This window comes from Pristiophorus japonicus, chromosome 1, assembly GCF_044704955.1.
Source record: "Pristiophorus japonicus isolate sPriJap1 chromosome 1, sPriJap1.hap1, whole genome shotgun sequence".
NCBI classification, from domain to species: domain Eukaryota; kingdom Metazoa; phylum Chordata; class Chondrichthyes; family Pristiophoridae; genus Pristiophorus; species Pristiophorus japonicus.
The window spans coordinates 254,493,957-254,511,113 of NC_091977.1; the positions used below are offsets into that span (position 1 = coordinate 254,493,957).

The following is a 17,157-nucleotide window of genomic DNA, read 5'->3' on the forward strand; positions in this document are numbered from 1 at the left end:
CTGTGTGTGCCTGCATTCTCACGGCTACTTCCATTACATGTGCAGGTGCAGGAGGTTGAAGCAAGCATCTAGTGGAGGGAGCGGGGGTGCAGGGGGTATTGGAATCTGTGCTTGGCCAGTATAACTTGGGTCTATACCACTGATGCAATTGAAACGGGTACTGCTTTCAGACTGGTACATACATTACTGTAGCCAAAATATTTCTGCCACAACTACAGACAGGCAGGGTAAGGGGAGCTGGCCACACACCTTTACTGTTATGAAGTGTCACATCTCTCTGAGCAATTAATATTTTTCAATCAGTATATTTGTCGAAGAAAATTTGTTTTCCCTTCTTGTTGCACTTTCATATTCCTTGCTACTTGAGCACTGGAAGTCCCACATAAAGGCTTTTGAACTTTTTGCAGAGTTGAAATTCAGTGTGTTTGTAAAGATTTCCTCATCTCTGTATCTGTTACTGTTTAAGTCTAAAGTGCGACTGCTACACACGCTGATTGCAGTCCACGTCTGCTTATCTGCTGCAGTCGAACAAAAAGCACAATTTCTGAACCCTGTTCTACTGAGGGCTATGGTTATCAGAACCAGTTTGTTGCCCGCGGAGAGATTCTGCTAAGCGCAAGTGTCCCGTGTTCATTCTGTAATATTTGTTGAAATATTTTCTCTGTGGTCTCTTACTACTCCCTTTGGAAAATATACTATTTATTTATGAAAAGGATAAATATTTTTTTCTTGACCCAGTTATGCTTACCAAGAAGTTCCAACTGGCATTAAGTTTTGATTGCAAAGCTATGTTTGACTTTGGAAGAAATAAAAGCATGTGTCTTTTTATATACTTTATTCATGATTTTGCACATCATTAAGTAAATGCGTACAATAAGTATAGACTGAGCTGTCAAAACTATTTCCATTAGTACAAAAGATTCATGTGAGAAAAAAATCACATTTAACTGTAAATTTCCACCATAAAATTAAACTTTATTCAGCTTTTGGCTGCTCCTGTTTAGGAATTTTTAAAAAAGTATTACTTAACAGCTAGTGGCCTCCCACTCAGTCTGGCATTCTCATGACGAGAGATTGCTTTAATCAAAAAAATGTTTACATCTTTTTGAGAACTTTCTGGTAAGTGTGTGTGGTTTCTCTCCGGTGGAGCAGCAGATGCATTACGTGCCGTGTTGTAACACATACAAGCTTGTAACCTGAACCTTGATTATACTGACATTTTGGGTGGGGGAATACAAGGAAACTTATAAAATGGATTCAATTTTAATTAAATGTCAACCAACTGTGATTTATTTAATGTACTTTTATCATCCAAGTTTACATGTCAATACAGACCCCATTTTTTAAATGACTCATTTAAAATAACTGATTGAAATATTTAATCTCTCCTTCTAGCTTCAACATGCTGTGCATAGCAAGCAAATGTCATCATTTTTTTGTGTTCTCGCTTTTAAAAAATAATTCTTGGTTGGCTATTTTGGAATTAACTATTCCAGCACTCCGTCGATCTCCAATGTTTAGCATTGGTCATTCACAGTTGGCCCAATCTTTTTACCCCCTCATTTCTGCTGCAGATCGGATGGAGTACAGTTCGGATAGATGTAGCTGAATATTATGCTACTGACCATTTGTAACCTCACTAACTTATGTGACAGTGTCGCTAAACTTGCTAAGTGACTTCCTGCCATCTCTCAGCCATTTTTGAGCACTGTCTATCTATTCACAGTAAGTGGGTGCAGTGTCATCTAATTTCCAGGTGTTTTATGTTTAGTTTTCTTCTCAAAAATCAAAAGCTACACTGCCACAGGATCTATGGTTTAGATGTCTGAATTTGGCACTTTCTCTTTGTTAGCACTTTTGAAAAACGTCCATTCAGTAACATTTAGAATCAACAAATGCTATCCATTTTTTAATTGGTGTGTGATCCATGTATCTATATTTGGTTCCCCTGCTATACACAATGACGTCTTTTCAACATAAACAGAAAATGCTGGAAACATTCAGCAGGTCAGTGGAGGAAATGGTGAGTTAATGTTTCAGTTGCAGACCCCTCGCACTCTCCACACATGCTGTATTTTTCCCACATTTTCTATTTTTGACTTTTTTAGATTTCCAGCATCTGCAGTTTTTTTGCTGTTGACAAATTTTTAAAAATTGATTTCACAACTAATTATTTAACATTATTTTATTCCTTTCTTTAGCTTCTTGCTTCTTAGACTCAAGTTTTACTCATTTGGGTTTAAAAACGATCTATGTACTATTTTTAGTTAATGCATTTGTTATCAAATTCCTCTGTGCACTATTAAAAATCCTGTTAAGCCATTCATTTTAAGCAGGTTAACAACGTACTAAAAATAGCACACACGGGAGTTTCATACCCATATGTTTACATGTAGTCAGCCTCTCATTTAATTGTAAGTCTTATCCCTAACATTTTTCCAATATCGATAGTTCAAAAACACACATACAAACAGAGTAAAGTGAAGTTAGCAGCCTATTGAAGAATGACTATTTGCGTATTGGAAAACTGTCAAAAAACATAAAGTGCACATTAAAAATCCATGTTCAAATGTGAACAATGGCTTCTAAGTAAATGACCAATTATATTCGCAGACTGGCAGGAATCTTGGAAGTTATAGTTCAATAAAAGGCTCCTAATCTGGGCATACCTAAAATGTGCATATATAATATGCAGCTTCTGAGAGGAAATTTGTATCCTTTGAATAAATTTTCGTTATTGTATTGAATTGTTTATTGAAAGATTTCCATGCCCTATAAATGTTCTTTATTTTACTGTGGGTTTTTTATGGGTCTTGCTCACTTTGTTTGATGGACCGCTGTGTAATTGGACCCCGCAGTGTCGGGTTACTGCTGATCACCACTAGACAAAGTCAATTTTGAGGATTGTGGTTATCTGCTTTTTATTACAATTTGTTTCCCTCCAATTTTCTCCTTTTCCTTCTCCTGAAGGCAGTAACTCATTCTGGTATACGGTTTCATGGGCACTGGGTACCCTGTGGTACTTTATTCAAATGGCTATTATTATAGAGGAATGCAATAGGGAGCGGGGGGAAAAAAACTATTTGATTTCTTAGACCCATCCTAAACTTCTGAAAATATCACAATTCAATGCCAAATAACATAGCAGTTTGATTGTAGGCTATGAGTATGGAGGATATCACAGCCAAGTCATCTTTTTCTAACGCACAAACACAAACTCACTCTTCCTCTCTCTTTTCTCCTTTCAGCAGGACTCACTGAATATCGCTCAGTGATTGAAACCCTGACGATTTTTACACTCTCTAGCCCAGGAGGGTGGAGTTCAATTGTACGACCCCCTAGCAGTTAGGTCGCAGATCAGCCATGATCTCATTGAATGGCGGAACAGGCTCGAGAGGCGCAAAGGCCTACTCCTGTTCCTATGTTGCTATCAGCTGACTCAGCACAGTACGAAACGGGACCTAGAATCCTCCTGATCTACATAGCTCAGTACCACACCAAATGATGCATTTACTCACTAAACTAGCAGAATATCCATCATATCTGTATGCTTTAAATTATATTAAGGTGACTTGTTTGTGTTACAACAAGCAATTTTTCCCATTATTTTACACTTCCAGTGTTGTTCAGCCCCTGACAATCACACATATACATGATGCAGGGCCTTAATGTTGAGTTACATATTTCACTTCTCCAACAAAGCCTTCAGATTTTGGCTACTCTTAGGAACTGATTCAAAAACTGCTTTCAAATACTGGTGAACAAATTAGAACAAAAGAATGCCTCCTTCATTAACCGTCTATCTGCAGATCAACCTAGCCAAGATGTCCATAAACACTGTACTCTTTGTGTACAGAGGAAGTTGGGTTGAACAATGAAGAGTTAAGCCCTATAGCCCTCAGCTAGTAATTTTACAGTCTGCTTTTAATTATGTGGAGCTGCCAGCAACGCGTGTCTGAGTGTTTCTGAGTAGCTGGAACCTTGCCTGTGCTTTCTGCTTCCAAGTTCAAAATGTATGCCTGGGACTGGGGAAAGAGACAATAGACAGCATCCTATAAATAGCCATATGGCAAGCAACATTCTTTCAAAGTCTTTTTGCTTTAACACCTGCAAATAATAAATTAACATTAGATCGGTTAAAAAGTCCATCAGTGAGATCAGAGGGCAGTTCCTGGTATGTCGGGTGTATGTTCAGCTACCTGTAGTATGTCTTTCTCCCATTGTTCTATGTAGCACCGTGGAATGCTGCACAAAGGTGGTTGTGGTGTCATACTGCTGCCAAATTCATATCGGTCAGTTTGTCAAATTTGCATTATAATCTTGAGCTCTAAGGGAAGTGCAAAGCCTAAAGAATGCATGACTACCTCCTGACAAAATCAGATTGGAGTTTTCACATCTCGGTTAAAACACACACTTTGTATCACTGTAAGCTCAAAGTAAGACTGGATGTTTAATGTAAAGTTTAAGCGACATTGCCTTCTAAGCGGGACAAATTATCCCCAGCATTTCAAAGGTTAACACTCTTGTATAGTACAAGTGGATATCGCAGATATTTCAACACAGGGTAGTCCTGGGTCGGGAGTATGGTTGCTGCTTTTTACTGAAGCCCTGCTCAGGAACCTCTAGGCAGCTCATTGTGATGTAACCCTCCTCTCCCAGCAGCAGGCTCCGACTCAGGCACAGCACTCCCTTAGTGACTCCCTGAATCTGAACAAATGAGGAAGAAGAAAAATGACCAGTTTTGAAAGATGAAGATTGATGGGCATTAACAACAGATACCATAATCACAGACTGGAGTTACACTCCACCGGATGCCGTGCACAAGCAGTATAAAACCATGGAACGGGCTTTACTGCATCACAGAGACAGATTGCGATCTGACACTGGAGTTATACTGGCGCTTTCTTGTCAATCGGCATGAAGAATCACTTTGCACCGATGCAAAAATAGCAGTATAAGTGCAAGCTTTAATTCATCTTTCCAGTTTACTGCGAACTATTGTCGTGGGCCTTTAACAAAAAAAAGAACTAAAAGAGAAATAAAATCCTGCAGAAAGGCATGGATTATTCCTGGAGTACTTTGTTTTAAGGCCAATCCTGTCTGATTGAATTATTTGATGAGGTAACAGAGAAGGTCGATCAAGGTAATACAGTAGATGTATATATGGACTTTCGGAAGGCATTCGACAAAGTGCCACATAGGAGGTTTATGAAGAAATGAAAGCCCATGGGATTAAGGAGAAAATGGCAGTGTGATACAAAATTGGATCAGTGAAAGAAAGCAAAGGGTGGTGGTGGATGGATGTTTTTCAGACTGGGAGGTCGTTTGCAGTGGTGTTCCCCAAGGGTCAGTTTTGGATCCATAACATTGCAATTGTTCTAAACGATCTAGACTCGGGTGTAGGGAGCAGCATTATAAAGCTTGCAGATGATACGAAACTTGGCAAGGTAGTGGATCATGATGAGGATAGTTATGGTCTTCAGGATGACATAGACAGGATGGTGAAATGGGCAGAAACATGGCAGATGGAGTTCAATGCGGAAAAGTGTGAAGTGATGCACTTCGGGAGGACTAACGTGGAAAGAGAGTAGTGATAATGGGAGACTTTAACTACTCAAATATTAAATGGGGCAGTGATTGTGTTATGGACAGAGAAGGGGAGGAATTTCTGAAGTATGTTTAGGAGAATTTTCTTGATCAGTTTGTTTCCTACCCAGTGAGGAAGGAGGCATTGCTGGATGTAGTCCTAGGGAATTAAATGGGTCAAGTGGAGAATGTCACAATCGGGGAGCACCTTAGGAATAATGATCATAGTATTGTAAGGTTATGGAGAAGGACAAGGAGCAATCTAGAATAAAAATACTTAACTGGAGGAGAGCTAATTTCAGCGAATTGAAGAGAGATTATCCCTGGATAAATTCTAGTCAAAGACTGGCAAGCAGAAGTGTAACGAGGAGATGGTTTGAGTATAGTTGAGATACATTCCCACAAGACGGAAAGGGAGGGCAACCAAAGCCAGAGCTCCCTGGATGATGAACACGTTAGAGAGTAAGATGAAGCAGAAAAAGTGATGATATGAGAGATGACATATGACAGATGCCAGTATGATAACACAAGGGCGAATTAGCTGAATATAAAAAGTACAGAGGACATGTGAAAAAGGAAATAAGAGGGGAAAAGATACAGTTTGAGAATAGATTGGTGGCGAACATAAAAGAGAATCCAAAGGTCTTCTAGAGGCACATTAACAGTAAAAGGGTTGTCAGAGGACCGGCAGGGCTGATTAGGGACCAAAATAGAGATCTAATGCTGGAGGCAGAAGGCATGGCTGAGGCACTAATTGAATACTTTGCATTAGTGTTTACCAAGGAAGAGAAGTTTGCTCAAAGTACGGTAAACAAAAAGGTTGCCGGGATACTGGATGCGCTAAAAGTAGATGAAGAGGCGGTAATAGACAGGCTAGCGGTAATTAAAGTGGAGAAGTCACCCGACCATATGGGATGCATCTTACGTTGCTAAGGGACGTAATGGTAGAAATTGCGGAAGTGTTGGCCATGATCTTCCAATCCTCCTTAGATACAGGAGTGGTGCCAGAGGACTGGAGGATTGCAGTTATTATACCCTTGTTCACAAAAGGGAAAAGAATAAACCTGGCATTATCAGGCCAGTCAGTTAAATGTTGGTGGTGGGGAAGCTTTTACAAACAATGTTACGGGAGAAAATTTGTAGCCAATTGGACAAGCATGGACTAATAAAGACAAGCCAGCACAGATTTGTTAAGGGCAAATGGTGTTTAATGAACTTGATTGATATTTTTGATGAGGTAACAGAGGGTGGATGAGGGCAGTGCGGTTAAATTTGTATATGTGGACTTTCAAAAGGCGTTTGATAAAGTACCACATATTGAACTTGTTAGCAAAATTGAAGCCCATGGAATAAAAGGGGCAGTAGCAGCATGGATACAAAATTGGTTAAGGGGTAGAAAACAGAGCTGTGGTGAATGGCTGCTTTTTGGACTGGAGGGAGGTGCACAGTGGTGTTCCTTGAGGCTCAGTACCAACACCATTGCTGTTTTAGATATGCATTAATGACTTGGACTTGGGGGTACAGGGTTCAATTGTGATATTAGCAGATGGCATGAAACATAATAAATACTGAGGAAAATAGCAATAGACTTCAAGAGGACATGGATAGGCTGGTGGAATGGGCGGACACGTGGCAGATGAAAGTCAGTGCAGAAAAGTGTGAGGTGATCATTTGGTAGGAAGAATGAGGAGAGACAATACATGCTAAATTATACAATTTTAGAGGGGATGCAAGAACAGAGACACCTGGGGGTGCTGTGCACAAATCTTTGAAGGTGGCCGGATAGGTTAACAAAGCAGTTAATAAAGCATATGGGCTCCAGGGCTTTATAAATAGAGACATTGGGTCCAAGTTTCGGCTGTCCCGAAGAACGGCGCACCTCCAAGAGGCCCACCTATTTTGTAGAATTAAAAGCTCACCTAAAACTTACCTCGCAATTCTTGGTGTTCAGCAGGTCTGTTTAGCAGCACAAGCATCTGGAGGCGGAGCTACAGCTCTGCACTGAAAAGAGTGCCGGCAGCTACGCATGTGCGCAGTAGGTCCTGGCCCTCCCAGCGCGTCCTGTCTCCGGGCGACCCTATCCCTGGCCAAAGGGACGACGTGATATTCGCAGCCCCTATCCCGGGCCGAGTGGCCTGCCTGCCTCACCGTCCCTCGCCTCACCTCATTGCCACTGCCCTTACCTGGAGGCCTCCTCGCCGGCCCGTCCGAACACCTCCTCCGTGATGGGGCAGCCCGACCAGCTCTTCGGCGGGCCCCACCCGACCACCTCCTCGGCAGCGGGGCCCGCCCGAACTCCTCCCCGGTGGCGGGCCCCGCCCAAACTCCTCCACGGTGGCAGGCCCCGCCCGACCAGCTCTTCGGTGGCGGGGCCCACCTGACCAGCTCTTCGGTGGCGGGGCCCGCCCGAACACCTCCTCGGCAGTGGGGCCCGCCCGACTAGCTCTTCGGCAGGCAGGGCTGCATGTGCTGTTGGAGGGCTCCCGGACGGATAGGTGCTGCAGTAGGTGAGTAGAAACTTTAAATTTTTTATTTATTGATTTATTGATTTATTGATTGATTGATTGATTTATTGGTTGATTTGTTGATTTATTTATTATTGATGATGGCTCTTTATTGCTAAAAGTGAAGTGTTTAATGCTTTAGAAAATCCCCTAACTTCCCTTCCCCGCCACCCACCCCAACTCTGGCTACCTGCGCCTAATTTCTAAAATGTACGCAAGGTTTTTATGAGCGTACAAAAGTCGACGCTTACTCCGTTCTGTTAGTTTGGAGTAACTTTTCGCTGCCTAAGTAAGTGGCTGGTAATGCCCCCTTTTGAAAAAAAGAATTCAACTAAAACGAAACTAAACTAACTCACTAGAACTGGAGCAAACTAAATGCCGAGAATTGCGATTTCTAAGATACTCCAAACTAAACTAGTTGCTCCAAAAAAATAGGAGCAACTCCAGCCGAAACTTGGGCCCATAGAGTGCACAATCCAGAAAATTATGCTAAACCTATATAAAACACTAGTTTGGCTCCAGCTGAACTATTGTGCCCTATTCTTTGCATCACACTTTAGGAATAATGTGAAGACTCTGGAGAGGGTGCAGAAGAGATTTACTATAATAGTTCCAGGGATGACATATTACAGTTATGTGGAGAGACTAGAGAAGCTGGGAATTTTCTCCTTAGAGCAGAGAAGGCTAAGAGGAGATTTGACAGAGGTGTTTAAAATCATGAAGGCTTTAGATAGAGTAAATAAAGATTAACTGTTTCCACTGGCTAAATGGTGGATAACCAGAGGGCACAGATTTAAGGTGATTGGCAAACGAACCAGAGGCGGCATGAGGGAAAACTTTTGTATGCAAAAAGTGTTTAGGATTTCGAATGTACTGCCTGATAGGGTGGTGGATACAGAGTCAATAATACCCTTCAAAGGGGAATTGGATAAGTACATGAAGGAGAAAAAATTGCAGGGATATGGGGAAAGAGCGGGGAGTGGGACTAACTGGATTGCTCTTTGAGAGAGCTGGCGCAGACTCGATGGGCTGAATAGCCTTATTCTCTGCTGTACTATTCTATGATTCTATGATTTATTTACTGCTTTTTGTGGGAGAGAATCCCATACTTATACCAACCTTTGTATGAAGAAATGTTGCCTAACTTCTCTCCTGAATGGTGTAAGGGGTGGTTTTCAGGGGGCCAGCTTTCCCTTCTGACCTTATATGAGCGGTTCCGAATCGCTCCCACACCCTTGGTTCTAGACACTGGAATTATGAAGGGACTGTGACAGACTTGGACAGACAATCGGTTTCAAGGTAGGAAGCAGGTATGGCTTCATTGTGTTTAAAAAGAAGTAAAAGGCACACCTTTAATAACACACAGACTGAGGGGTACAACACATTGAATAAAATGTCAAATTACAGCCTGTGGGGAAAAGAATACAGCTTAAACTCTAAATGGGGTAAAGAGGAGAATGCAGATACATTTACACAAGTTATCCCATCCTCCCCCCTCCCAATTCCCCTAACTAACTAAGTTATAGCTCTGGGGGTTCAGGGGCTATGCTCACCAATCCCTTTAGACAGTTGCCGGTGAATCACGGTTTTGGGGTTCGCTGCACTTGGCCTTCTAGGCGAGCCGTACCCCGGACAGAGGAGAGGACTTCGGACTGCGTAGTCTTCGGTTGGGGTGCGTCCGTTGATGCGCTAAGTTGCGTTTTGGATGTATAGGTTAAGTACCCACTTTCTTTGGTTGGGAATAGTTTTAGTTAATCCCTTTTGGTAATTTCTCCCGCGTTGGGTCGTTCAGAAGTAGATTGTAGAGTGGTTGTCAGTTTGGTTGCTGACAACCTTCCATTTCGTGGGCCTCGTGCTCGGTCAGTTCCTGATGAGTTCTGGTAGCTTCCTTCACTATTCCATTTCTTCACTGTAGAGGAAGCAGGCTGCTTGTGTCTGTGTCTGTGTTCCAGTCTGTGTCCTTGTTCGAGTCTGTGCGAGTTCCAGTCTGTGTTCTGTTCGAGTCTGTGCGAGTTCCAGTCTGTGTTCTGCTAGTTTTTCCTTGTAAAACTGGGGGATAGATATCCCCAAAAAAAGGCTTATTTATCTCCCATCAAATCTCTTGGACTCTCTTTAAACTGCTCTGCCCATTGATTTTCAAATGTCTCCTTTGTCAGCAGTAACTCGATTAGGGTGTGAGAATGTGCTATCACTGGTTTTGCATTGTTTTAGGATTGTCCAGTTTCCTGACCATGATTTCCATTGTGCTTGATTGGGTAATTCGATTATCTCTTAGGGGGTGAATAGCCTGGGATCCTTAATACACAAATTTGCTTCAGAGGTTGGCCCCACCTCCTGTATTTGGTAACTCTTTTTCGCAGCCAAAATGTTGTGGAATCTTAAAATTGATATGCTCCTTCCCATAGATGTTTAGGGGATCTGAAGCTTCTGTAATTTAGGTCCATTTTGAATTCCCTTTCCTATGAGTCCAAACACTGGGTGGGTCTCCATGAATGCTTTCCCTTTTATCCCCCACAGGCTTCGTCTGCCCCTTTAAATTCATTTTAAAAGCCCAGAAAGGAATTCTTCTCCTCTGTAGGGGAAAGGTACCTGGAATCTTTGCGAGATATTGGTAAATTCTACATTTCCCCCCTGTGATACCATATCACTTATGGTATCATCTTCGAGGTGAGCAAAGTTCCTGACTCCCAAGAGATAACCTTCCCCGTAAATTAACTAAACTAATTCCCAAAATGCATTACTTATGCAACATCACCATAGATACACACTTTTCCCTTTACAGGAACAAACTTTTTACATTTACACCCTCCAAGCTTGGAGGGGGTTCAAAGACTACAATTGCATTTCAGCACAGTTACATTTATTTCAGTTACATTATATTCACCAGCATGTAGGCAACATACAACCACATTACAGAAGGAAGAACATAGATTAAAATTAAACAACATCAATTGGTCTCCTTAGGTTTGTCCATCACCCGGTAATGTGTGGATCCTGCCCTTGAGAACTGCTCTCAGGCTGGCTGACACACAAGACAAACTCAAAACGATCACTTAAACATTACTGCAACATTACCCTCAATTCTAAACTAAACCTTAAAATGTAAAATGGTGCAGTCAGCTGCCTTAAACTAAAATTAGAGCTATGTACAACCGCCACCCGTCTCCGGGTGGCCTGGTTAGTCCCTGTCAGGCCCATGCCTTGTGCGACTTGATAGCCGCCTGGATGCTAGGTTTCCCCGCAGCCGGTGAGCTGGAGACCCTTGTCTCTGGGACAGCTCATTGCTACTGCTCCTGTGAGACCCCCTCCGCTGGAGGCGGCTGGCTGGTGGTCCCTACTCTGAGCGGCTTCTGTACTTCTGACCTTCGGCCTTTCCTGTCGGGCTGCCCTTCTCCTAGGGTAGAATCGCTGAGGCTCAGATGCCGGTGACCACGGTATCTTTGGCCGTGGTGTACGGAGGTCCTTCTCAGGGCTTGGGTTACTGGGGGTGTGTCCGAATCCCAAACGATGGGTGAGATAGCCCCTCCAGTACTGCAATTCACCGCCCCATAGGCACGGTTTCTGAGCCTGCCACATTCCCTGTGGGCCCTCCACAATCGGGGGCGGCCAACGGAAGGTCCCTATCCTGAGGACGGTTCACACCTCCCGGCTGCCCTCTGTGCTTGGCTGACCCTGGGTTGTACAGCTTGCACTGGTTGATGTGGAACAACTTAGTACGGCGGGGCAGCTTTATGGCATAGACCATCGAGCTTGCCTTGTCGACAATGCTGTATGGCCCCATATATAATGCTTCAAAATCACCGACCCGAGCATAGTTCCTCACCATGACCTGGTCCCCTATCTCCCATTTGTGGTGTTTGCTGGGTTCTAGCAGCAATCGGTTCCCCTGATGCTGTCTGCCCATGTTACTAGCAGCCTGCCAGTGAATCTGTTTCAGGTGTTTAAACAGGTTCCTGACAAACCAGTCCCATTTCACCTCTCTGAGCTGACCTTCTGTGAGCACTGGAGCTAGGACATGGGTGGGGGTCCGCATGATCTGGCCAGTCATGAGCTCGTATGGGGAACACCCGGTGCTCTTTGACTGGCTGGCTTGGATCCCCATTAGGACCAACGGTAAGACCTCCATCCACTTTTGGGGTGAGTCTCCCGTTTCCTTCCGCAGCCTTTCTTTAATGGTGCGGTTTAAATGCTCCACAATACCCGATGACTGTGGATTGTGGGCAACGTGCCATTTCCCCTCAATGCCGAGCACCTTAAGGGTTGCCTGCATTACCTGCCCGGTGAAATGGCTTCCCTGGTCCGACTCCACATACTGTGGGAGTCCCCACCGGGAGAACACTTCCCTCACTAGAATCTTCGCTGTCCCTAGTGCGGTGGCTGTTCGGAGAAGGCTTCAACCCATTTTGAGAACAGGTCCACCAGGACTAGTCAGTATTTGTAGCCTCCCTGGGCGGTGGGTAGGGGCCCGATGTAGTCAGTTTGGATTGACTGCCATGGTCCCTCTACCCTCCTGACGTGTCCTAGGGACACCTTCCTTTTCTGGGGGTCAGGGTTGTTCGCAGCACACACCAGGCAGTTCGCACAGAACTCGTGGACGTCCTCCCTGAGTCCCGGCCACCATCCTGCCTGTTCCACCCGTTGCCAGGTGGTCTCAGGCCCGGGGTGTTCCGCTCCTGGACCCTCATGGGCCAGTTTTAGGAATTCCCTCTGGTGCTGCTGCAGCACGACCCATTGTCCCTCTTTAAACAGCATGCCTTCCTTAACGGTAATGGCTGCTGTGCCGTACGGACCTTCTACTCTCTCTCCTCTAGCTAGCGCGTTCAGGACAGCTTTCAGGACTGGGTCCTGTGCCTGAATTGTTTTTAAGTCCGGGGCCAAAGCTATCCCTGTACTCTCTGCTGCCCTGTTCTTATTCTTGACCGCTGCTATGCGGCCGATGTCATAGGGGTCCCATAACTTTCCCGTGCGGGCACCTTCTTTGGCCAGTTTGTCAGCCTGTTGGTTTCCCTCTGCACGGAGTTCGGTTTTTGAATGGGCCTTCACCTTATGTATGTAGACCTTTCCCTCTTCCCCCACCGCTGTCATGATTTTCTCCAGCAGGAGTTTGATTGCCAGGGGTCTCCCGTCAGCAGCCGTGTATCCGCGACGGGACCAGATAGCCAGGTACTCCGTACATGAATTGCAGGTGAACATACTGTCCGAGCAAATCGTGTAAGGGGTAGGGAATTCCTCGGGGTGGGTCACCACGTACATTACGGCGGACAGTTCAGCGTGCTGGGCGCTCATGGTGCTGGGGAGCTTGATTGCCAGGGCAATACCTGCCCTTGGGTCGTAGACTCCGCACCCAGTGAGTCGCTCGCCAGCAGATACCGTGCTGGACCTGTCCACGTAGATGTCCCGGCTTGTAGGGTGTAACCCAGCCCAAAGGCCAATGTTCACCTCCCATACCCCTTCTATGGAGCACCTGTGGGCTTTCCCTGGATAGATTAGCTTGGCTGCGAGCCTTGGCTCGCGGGGGCCTTCTACTCTGAGGTCCATCTGGGAGAGGAGCAGGGTCCAGCGAGCAATGCGGGCACTGCTCACCGTCCCGTCCTTAATCCTCCCATCTAGGAGCATCTGAGTCGGTGTGTGGTGGGTTAGGAGTGCTAGAGGAGACCCTCCCGTGAAGATCAAGGATCTTTTCACTGCCCAATGTGTGGCTAGGAGGTGTCTCTCACAGTTGGAGTACCCCTTCTCCACATCTGTGAGGATCCTGGAGGAGTAAACCACCGGTCTCAGCTGGCCGTGCCGCTCTTGAAGCAGCACTGAGTTCAAACTGTCCCCGCTGGCTGCCACCTTCAGGAAAAACTCCTTTCCTACATCTATCGCTCCCAAGGTTGGTGCGGTCTGCAAGTCTTTCTTGAGCTGATTAAATGCTGCCTCGCAACCCTCATCCCAGTCCCACTCTACACTCTTGTGTAGGAGCCTGAGCAGAGGGGCTGCGGTGGCTGCATAATCCTCAATGAAGTCTCTGCAGTACCCAGTGAGCCCTAGAAAGGATCTTACCCCTGTCACTGTGTTGGGGGCTTGTAACTCCTGTACTGCCTCCCTTCTAGCCTTGTCTATGGCCCTTTCCCCAGCGCGCACAGTCAGCCCCAGGAATTTGACTTCCTTCTGGCCGATCTGTGCCTTCTTGGGGTTTACTTTAAACCCTTCTTCTTTTAGCAGCTCCAGCAGCTCAGCCAGCAGTGGGCCATGCTCCTCCTGCTGATCGGTGAACAGAAGCAGGTCATCCACATACTGCACCAACTGCTGGGGTCTGCTAAAGCCCTTTAAACAGTTCGCCATACATTGGTGAAAAATGCTGGGACTATTGTGGAAGCCTTGGGGAAGACAGTTCCATGTGTATTGTTGGCCCTTAAAGGTAAAGGCGAACTTGTACTGGTCCTCCCGTTTTAAAGGAATGGACCAGAACCCATTTAAAATGTCCAGCACCGTGAAAGTGGTCGCGGATGCTGGAATACTCCCTATGAGATCCGCTACGGCTGCTACAGTGGGTGCACAGGCAGGGATATTCTTATTTAGTACTCGATAGTCCACGGTGGCCCTCCATGAGTTGTCCGGTTTCTTAACCGGCCACAGTGGAGAGTTCACATGGGTAGCTATCGGTCTTAACACCCCTTGCTCTACCAGTGATCCCAGCGCCGTTCTCAGGTCTGCCTCTGCCTCCCTGGGGAAGTTATAATGCTTTTGTGGTCGGGTCATGGGGTCCCCTTCTATACTAACTTCCACCCCCGTTACCTTGCCACAGTCATGTTTGTGCGTGGCAAATGCTGCAAGGTGTGCCCGTACATATGCCTGGTACTCCACTGGGGTGTTACTGACCAGTAATTCCAAGTCATAACCCTCCTTTGGCTTCACGGTACACAATGTTCCCTTGGCCCCTTTTTCTGGGATCACCGCCAGCTCACCTTCCCTGTCAGTCACTATGGCTCCCCATAGACAATGGTTCCTGAGATCCACTAGGATCTGGTGGCCAATGATAAAATCAGCCCCCAGGATTCCTTTTCCCTTCTGCTCCCATTTCATCAGGACACACTTCCATTTGGTTTTGAGTGTCCCTAACTGAATGGTGAGCGGGATGGAAAATGAACCAGTTTGCTTATTGCCTGTGAACCCCACTAGACTGTACGGGACCCCGTTCGATAGAGGTGAGGTAGCTGGGTTATCTGCATATACAAGGGTGCTGGAAGCACCAGTATCTAGCAGGTAGGTCCCTTTCACTTTCTCCACCTCCATCGTAACGCACGGTCTCTTCCAGGCATCGTACTCTAGGGAACACAGGTACACAGGCTGCGCTGGCTCTAGTCATGTATTTGGGTGGGTAGGAGCAGAGGGTTTTACCGTACCGGCTATTGGACCGGTTGCGATGGCTACCACTCCCTGTCCGTTTATGTGTGTCTGTAGGGCGGCTACGAGTGTCTCATATGAGTCGGGTGTTCCTGCCCCGGCCTTACGGGCTGGGGCTGAAGTGGCCTTTCCCTTAGTCTCTTTCCATGGGTTCCTACAATCCTTCCTCCAGTGCCCACTTTTCCCACACCCAAAACACTCGCCCCCTTTGTGGGGAGGGTTCCCACCTTCCTGATGCCACTCTCTCTTGCCTTGGCTGGGTTTAATCTCATGGACCCTCCCTTTAGAGGAGGGCTCCTCTGTCCCTCTACCGTTCCGGTAAGCCAGTGTCAACTGTCTGACCACTCTCTCCTCGGTGGTTCTGGGATCTCTTGGATCGAACCAGACCTCGGCCTTTGCCTTTACTCCAGGTAAGCTGTTTGCCACCAGGCTGCGGAGCCAGTGAGCCAGCTCGTTAGGGTTCAGGTGGGCCCGGTCAAGAACCCCACTACAGGCCCTTTCGTAGACCGGCCACAACCTGCCGGCGAAAGCCTGTGGAGTCTCTCCATAGAGCTGCACTGTTTTCTCCACTCGGGAGAAAGGACTCCCGTCGTTCACACCCATGGCCTCTAGAACCTCCTCCTTAACCGTAGCGTACGTGTTTCGCCCCTTTCTGCTGTATGTAGAGAGGGAATGGCACAGCTTGGTGTCTAGCGAGAAGAGCAACAGCTTAGCCTGCTCTGAATCATCGCACCTGTTGATATCCCCTGTGTACCGAAGTGTACCGAGGGATCCCCCTGTTGGGTGAGCTTACTTAGGTGGCCTATCATAGCCCTCAGTTTTTGGGTGTCGTGGGGGACTACGAAGTTGCTTTCCAGAGGTCCTGCTGCCCCATTGGCATCAGGCGGGCCAAACTTCTGCTGCCGGATCGGGTGCATTGGCCCTGGTTCCGGCCCTTCTTGTATTGGCTCGCCCTCTTCCCCCTGCTGCCAAGCCGAGTTAAAACTCGGGGCTGCCGGTGTTGGGAGTTCGCAATCCTTGCCTGCCCCGCACTCTGACTGACACCCCTGCTACCCCGGGCCATTCCTGGGAGCTACAGGCGGTGACTGAGGGGTTTCTCCTTGCCCAACCAGGTGTTCCTGGGCTAAAACCGGATTTATCAGGCACACCATGCCTTTAGCCCGGGATAGAGCAAGTTTCAAGCTTTGGATCTGCTGCTGGCAGGGGCCGTGGTGTCCTGCCTCAAATTCCCTGGTACTGGCTACCTTATCGGCTACCTGAATGTCTCTCACACTCTCCCCGTACTCTAACTTGCTTGGCAAGGCAGGAATTCTCTTCCCGCGATGCCCGTTCGCTATTCTTGGCTTCAATAATCTGACACTGTAAAAGGTCCAGTTGGGTTTTGTACCTTTCTTTTGTGAGCTCTCTACTTTCCTTTAACTGTCCCACCTCTGTCCACAGCCTTTCCCCAACCGTGGCCCTTGCGCTGGACCTCTCTTCTGCCTGTCTCAATACTCCCTTTAATTTCTCATTCTCCTCATCTAGAAGCCGGATCTGTTGCTGAAGGCAAATTCACCAAATGGCCTTCTCTATCGACTTTTTATGGTCCTTGCTCTCGGTCCATTGAGCTGCAGCATCTTCTGGACGCTCAGCATACAATAGATCGAGTACCCACTCCTAAGCCACATTTACCCTCTTA

General features: G+C 46.4%; 1 protein-coding gene across 4 annotated transcripts in view; it reads left to right on the forward strand.

Annotated features, from left to right (window-relative positions):
- The window catches only part of LOC139269995 (nuclear factor 1 B-type-like), a 368,148-nt gene that overhangs the window by 231,471 nt on the left and 119,520 nt on the right, over nucleotides 1-17,157 (forward strand). The window lies entirely within an intron of this gene.